Source organism: Phocoena sinus, chromosome 3 (assembly GCF_008692025.1).
Source record: "Phocoena sinus isolate mPhoSin1 chromosome 3, mPhoSin1.pri, whole genome shotgun sequence".
Lineage (NCBI taxonomy): Eukaryota > Metazoa > Chordata > Mammalia > Artiodactyla > Phocoenidae > Phocoena > Phocoena sinus.
In genome coordinates, this window is record NC_045765.1 from 65,267,856 (window position 1) to 65,274,465 (window position 6,610).

A 6,610-nucleotide genomic window follows, 5' to 3' on the forward strand; every position below is an offset into this window, starting at 1 on the left:
ATTCACTTTGGGACAATTTTTTAAAATATTGATTCCAGGATTTTAACCAGAGATTAAAACAGAATTTCCAATGACAGATGTGAATATTAGTGCCTTTTTGAAACTCCCTGCTGATTTTTATGCATAGCCATCATTTAAGAACCACTGTTCTAAGGCTTTAGAGTGAGGTTCAACCTGTCACTTGATTATTAGGCAATGCTTCTCTAACTTTAGCCTGCATAGAATCACCTGGGAATTTTGGTAAACCACAGATTATGTACTAATAGTACTAGCATGGGGCTTGAGATTCTCTATTGCCCACAGGTATGACGGTGATGATTTGAGGGGCTCGTTGAGGAGCGAAGTCTCAGAGCACTGGTTCTCAAACTTAGCTGCACACGTATCAGGCCTACCTGTCCCATTTCATTTATTTGTATTGCTTGCCTCACCCCATGGGCAATCAGGTTTGAGCGCTCTGGGTTATGCAATGCCTACTGCACATTAACCCCCAGTCACCCGGCACGACTAGCAACACCCCAGCAGAGCTGTCTTTAATCGATACATACCACGAATAATTGGTCTACTCAACAGAATTTTTTTAGACACTGCCCTGGTGTACGTATCGTGAGCTGTCCTTCCCCATAGCTGATACTTAGGAATATTCAAGGCTATGCAGTTAGTGGGAGAGCCCGTAAAACAGGGTTCATTCATACCAACTCCTAGCTCCAGGTTCTTAACCTCTCCGTGTAAGGATAACAGAAACAACCTGACAAGGTTATGAGTATTAGGGAAGTCACAGCATCTAAGTACCTGGCTCAGAGTAAGTGGTATCAAGCTCCTATCACTGCCCATTTTGTACGAAGCCCTTCACCTGTGTTGGGCATGGCCAGTGCAGGTTGTGCAGCTCTTTTTAGACAACTAGATTGTAAGCTCCTTCAAGGAGTAAAATGTCCTAACCTGTTAAGGCAGGAAATGTTACAAATATTAAAACAAACCATAATATAGATTATATATTACAATATAATTGTATCTATTAAACCAAACTAACCAGCCAAAGGCCAAAGAAACAAACCCTGCCAGAAAGAATTAAAATGAAAAGGTTCCAGGCCCTGGATTTAAAAAGCCGTAACCCATCTGGGGAGAATTTGTTTTCCAGCATTCCCCAATTATGTCCAGGACCTCATCTTTGTACGAACCACCCTGTGTGACCTGTTTTGTCTCTCATTAGACTGAACTTCTTCAGAACAGCTCTCTCTTCTGGAGACATTCCCCGGCAGGGAGGCTTTCACTGGGTAGGTAGTCAATAAAGCAGTACTGAAGAACAGACAAACCCATATATACTCACTCCAGAAAACTCTTGGTAGCCAAGGTTTGCTTGCAGTCTATTTCTTATGTGTTAAAGTACTTCAAAACCTGTGCTGCTGGTCTATCAGTGACAGAACGTGTTTGCTGGATGATGTTAATATAAATAAACCCCATGTACCGGAACATCTTTCCACATTCTAAGTAGCCAAAACAGAGTTTTGTGTACAATCTAAATTTTAACAGTGAGAGCATGATTGGATTTTCCAGAACTATTTTTGCTATTTTGCAAGTTAATGTGGACTCAAATCATTTAACATCTTCCCAAGTATCTTTCATTTAAAAATTTAGTAGTTCTTTCGAGTAGAATTTTTCAAGGGGTGAAAAGTAGATGCTTAACCTATTTTTGAGAAGTTTCGACCAACAAAGCTGATCTTAATGTAGTAATCTTCAGCAAAATTTGTGAATTCACAGAATCTATTCCAAAATCTAAAATAAAAAATCTATAAAATGTGTTTCACAAGATTAAGTAATGAGCTCTCATTCATTTGTTCTTGAAAAAAAATCTCAAACAATGCATTCAATCTAAAATCTCTTAAGCTGGTCCAGACATTCCATAAAGATGATAATTTTTTTAATGAATGCCCTTATGCCTTATATAATCATTGGAATTTTTTTGTTTATCAAAGAAAATGAGGTAACATTTCTTGTTCACGCTTTTATAATCGTGTTTGCGTTAAGGTATGTCTCTTAAAATTATAAAGGGCATCCTTGTTTGAACCAATACAATGATTCATCTTCTCTCCTAAGAATCCATTTAACACTTGAGGGGAATCAGCCATTCTGTGCTCGTGTTGCTTGATTTTGTAAAAATTCTGAGGCTCAATTTTTAGCCTTAGGCAACCTGCTCAGTCTTATTTTAAATGAAGGTTTTCAGAAAAGTATAACCCTAATATCTAGATGAAAGAGTAGATATTTTTTGTCATCTCATCCAACTCCATTTCCTATACATTTCAAGAGAACCTAGAGATGTCTCAGAAAGGCTTGTTGAAGGCTGCTGCAGAGAGCTAGGACAAGAACCAGAGCCCTGCCTCACTACCCTTTCCACTAAGGTTCACCACACCTGTCTGCTGGGAGGTAAGTCCTCCTTAGAGCTCTTGTACTCCTCCAGGTCTTGCTGGGTGTGCCATGTCTTCAAGACCCTGAACACTACTACCCAGCCCACTTCTCAGTCTTGTTTATGCAGCCGGTAACCTTGAGTAATGAGGTAACAGCTTTTTATGGACAAAGAACAGGTTTGCTTACTGTTTGCTATAAAAGTTCAGTGTAAACCCACTGAGTGCATGGCATCCATCTGGTACATACTGCATCGCCCCTGTGGGACTTAGGTGTAAAGGGAACCAATGCACACATGCTACTGCTCACAGTGCTTGCATAATTAAGTCCTTTGTCTCTAATCCAGGAATGTCATGTCTTCTGCTAGCATCCATGAAACAGTAGCATGGTCATTATCTTATAAGAAGTGTACAATCAAATCCCAAGCCTGCCACTGATTTTAGCTTGAAAAGTCATGTCTACAGGTTGTTATAGCAAATGATTTAACTAGATTTATTCAGAACATATGAGATTGGTCAACATGGAAAGAGAACAAGGGCGACCGCATAGGTGTGTTCCCACTCCTCTATAATTCTAAAAAGCTTTTATGCTAATTTTGGTTCTAATCATGTCACTGAAGACTTTTTATTCAAAGCTAACTAAAATATTCAGGTATTTAAAAGAGATGGATTTAGTTTTAGCTAAGTATAGTTATTTTGTAATTAAAATATGCAGAAAGTAATTTGTCAAAGTCAATATTCGCCAGACAAATTAAGCTTCTATTTATCTCTGGAAGATTTGAACACAGAGGTTGGGCGAGTTGACAAAATTTCTAATTACTTTTTTGAATGCATAGCTAAATCAATTTAATATTTAAAGGAAGACTAAAGACAGCAAGACGGTTGGCATATAATGGAACTCACCTTTCTCAATGAGCTCTCTAAAGAATATTTTAAAATGTTTAGTCTTCAAAAAAGCTATTTATAGCAAACAGAGCATAAAGTTGTCTATACAGAAATTTTTTTAAAACTTGGAAATAAAGAATCCCCACTTGCCACCCATGCCTCACACATCATTACTTGCTCACAGAGGCTTCCCTCGCACAATGACTGGCTCTCATGATGGCCAGAGGGAGTACAGCATAGTAGTTATGGCAGTTACAGCAGTTTCTAAATTCTAGGTTAAAATCTCAGCCTTCTCACTTCCAACCAGATGGATGACCTTGGGCAAGTTACTTATTCACGTAGTTCTTCAGTTACATTATATGGTTGTTATCAGGATTGAGTTACTTAATATGACAGACGTTCAAATATTAAATTTGATTCACTGTAAAAATCTGAAGTATACAATTTAGAACTGCAATGAACCTTACACATGGTACAGTTCAGTCCAACCTCTTCATTGTACAAATGAGACATTTGCCCCCCAGTGTTAAAGCTATTAAGAATGAAGCTGGGTCTACCATTTCAAAGCTTTTCATTACACGATGCATCACATAACCAGTGGCTCTTTCTCCAGTATTTAAAGGCAATCCCCCATTCTTCTCTTTCCTGCCAATTCCCTCCACCAACAACTCCAACCATTTTTTTTTAATACGAAAAGAAAGGTATGTAATAGATAAACACACACAATGTTAACATCTACACCATGCTGTCTACCTGCAGGAATGAATTGCTGAAATCCAATATGGACATCATAGGACCCAGTATTTAAGTTTTGCCAAATTCTCCAAAAGAAAAAAGCACTTATTGGCATACAAACAATACAACCAAAAAGATGTTAACATTTGGGTAACAGCTAACAATGTACACCTGCCTTCTTTGTATGTTTCATGTATTATTTCTAGGTCTTAATTTCTTGGAAAAATCCCCACATTTCTGACATTTACAAAGCATTCCACATTTTTAGTTGGGGCTGCCAAACAGGCTATTTTGTGAAAGCACAATATGTATCTTCCAGAAGTCCAATTAAAAGCTGCATGTATTCAAAATACGTTAACAGTGAGCATTTGTGTATTAACCATAGGTTCTGAGACACGTCACCTTTCATTTCTTGCATTTACTGTCTCAAGTGGGAGGAACAATTCAGCAAGGAAACAGCTGTGAGAACAACGAACAAATCTGAAGCCAAGGGACTTCTACAGTTTAGTGAAATATACCGTGCAACTAACAATTATATCAAGAAACGAAGCCTCATCTATGACAGGTATGCTCTAAGTTGACTATTTTCTGCAATAAGAATGACAAAAAGCTAACCTTACAATGAAAAATGCTACATAATTAATACAACAGACATACACTTTCCCTCCCATCCCACTTTTCTGGAAATAAATGAATAGAAGCTAGATTTACTGTCTTGATGGCATCCCACTTATTTTCTTCCTCTTTTTCTTCATATAAACATGATTGCAAATCAAAAAAAACCACAACAAACAAAAAAAGCAAGTACATTAATTTTCTATTGCTGTGTAATGAATTATCACTAATTTAGCAGCTTAAGAGACGTTTACTACCTCATAGTTCTGGAGATCAGAAGTCCTGGCACAGCATGGGGGCCATCTCGGCTCAGGGTCTCACAAGGCAGAAATCAAGGCATTGGGGGTCCCGCCCGCATTCTTACCTGGGGGCTCTGGGGGAAAACTTGCTTCCAGACTCACTGAGGTTCTTTGCTAAATTGAGTTCCTTGTGCTTGTACAACTCAGGAGCCTGTTTCCTTGCTGGCCTCCCAAATCCTCAGCCTTGTGGTAAGCAACAGAGAATCTTCTAAGTCAGCAACAGGGAATCTCCCTCCCACGGAATCCCTCCCACAGACTGAATCTCTTTTGCCAGGAACAGCCCAGTCCCTTTTAAGAGCTCACCTGATTCAATCAAGAACACAAAGGCAGTCTCCCTATCTTAAGGTGAACTGATTTGAAGCCTTAATTACTTGAGCAAACCCTTTACAGCTGAACAGAGATTAGTATTTGCCTGTCAGGGGCAAAGTGTGTGTACACCAGAGTGGGAAACTTGGGGCCCAGTCCAAAATTCTGTTTCCTACAACAGGGAAATCAAGATTACAGTCTCTTTAACCGGAATTAATAGGTTATTTTACTTGACCACCACTTTGGACTTTAATCTCTTCTAAAAATAAATTTTCAATAAGATGTCTGCTATTCAGGCTTAAAAGATAAAGAAAAGCAACATGGTAATAAGAATTCTAAAAGCCAACTGCAATTATTTCATAACCATATCAAAGTAATCGATGTATCTCATTATGGTGGCCTAGTGATTTTTAAATTTTTTAATCATGGGTTAAACAGTGACAATAATGCTCCATGGAGGATCAAGGAAGCATTAGTGATGTAAGAATATTGATTTGTAGTTATCTGAGGATGAAAATAATGGTAATTTTCATATGATCAGCCATTCTCCCAAATTAGTTCAAAACCATCTGGAAAGAAGTAAGGCTAGACTGAAGATGGGGCACAGGGAAAGTTCTCGGCGCTGGAAGCAGCCCTTTAGCTTTGCGAATGTAAACAGTGTACTGTTTTATAGATTCTAAAATGGATCCTTTTTACTGTTCTCCCCCCTTTCCTCCTGAAAATCTCTAGCGTTATCAACTAATGTAAGGAAGCCCAGGGCAACGTGTTAAGTAATGTAGTTGTCATCTTGCTGAGCCTTTCCTCACCTCTGCAACTAGAAACATCTATCTCTGGGTCTCACTAGCCACACTTGTGAAAGAAAACCGTTCTAGAATTTTACAGCTGAAATGGACCTGAGATCATGATCTTTAAAGTTCCACCCAGATCTAAAGTCATATTTACCCAAATATCAACTTTTAAAAAGAGAAAATATTCTTCCTAATTAGAGAAATGTGGTAATTAAATGGATGTTATAGGGTATTTGGTTTCCTGGTTAGAATAACTTTTATTACTTTTAATTTGTTTAATTTAATTTGAAACGCATATGTTTTAGCATTTCAATAAACGATGTGTCTTGATCTTATTTCTAACCCCCTTGCAATTCAAGACACTGGACTATTCTTTTGCTTATGTTCTCAAGGTCTTTATTTACATCAGTTAAAAGAATTTTGTTACCTTACAAAATTGGAGACACTTCCAATTCAAAGACTAATGTATTAAAATCAATTCAGGTTTCCTATAATTAGGCCTCATCACCTTGCTTGCATGATCTGCAAAAAAGAAGGGAGAACGCAGAATTCACAAGTATATTACTCTAAACTTTGTTGTACTGAC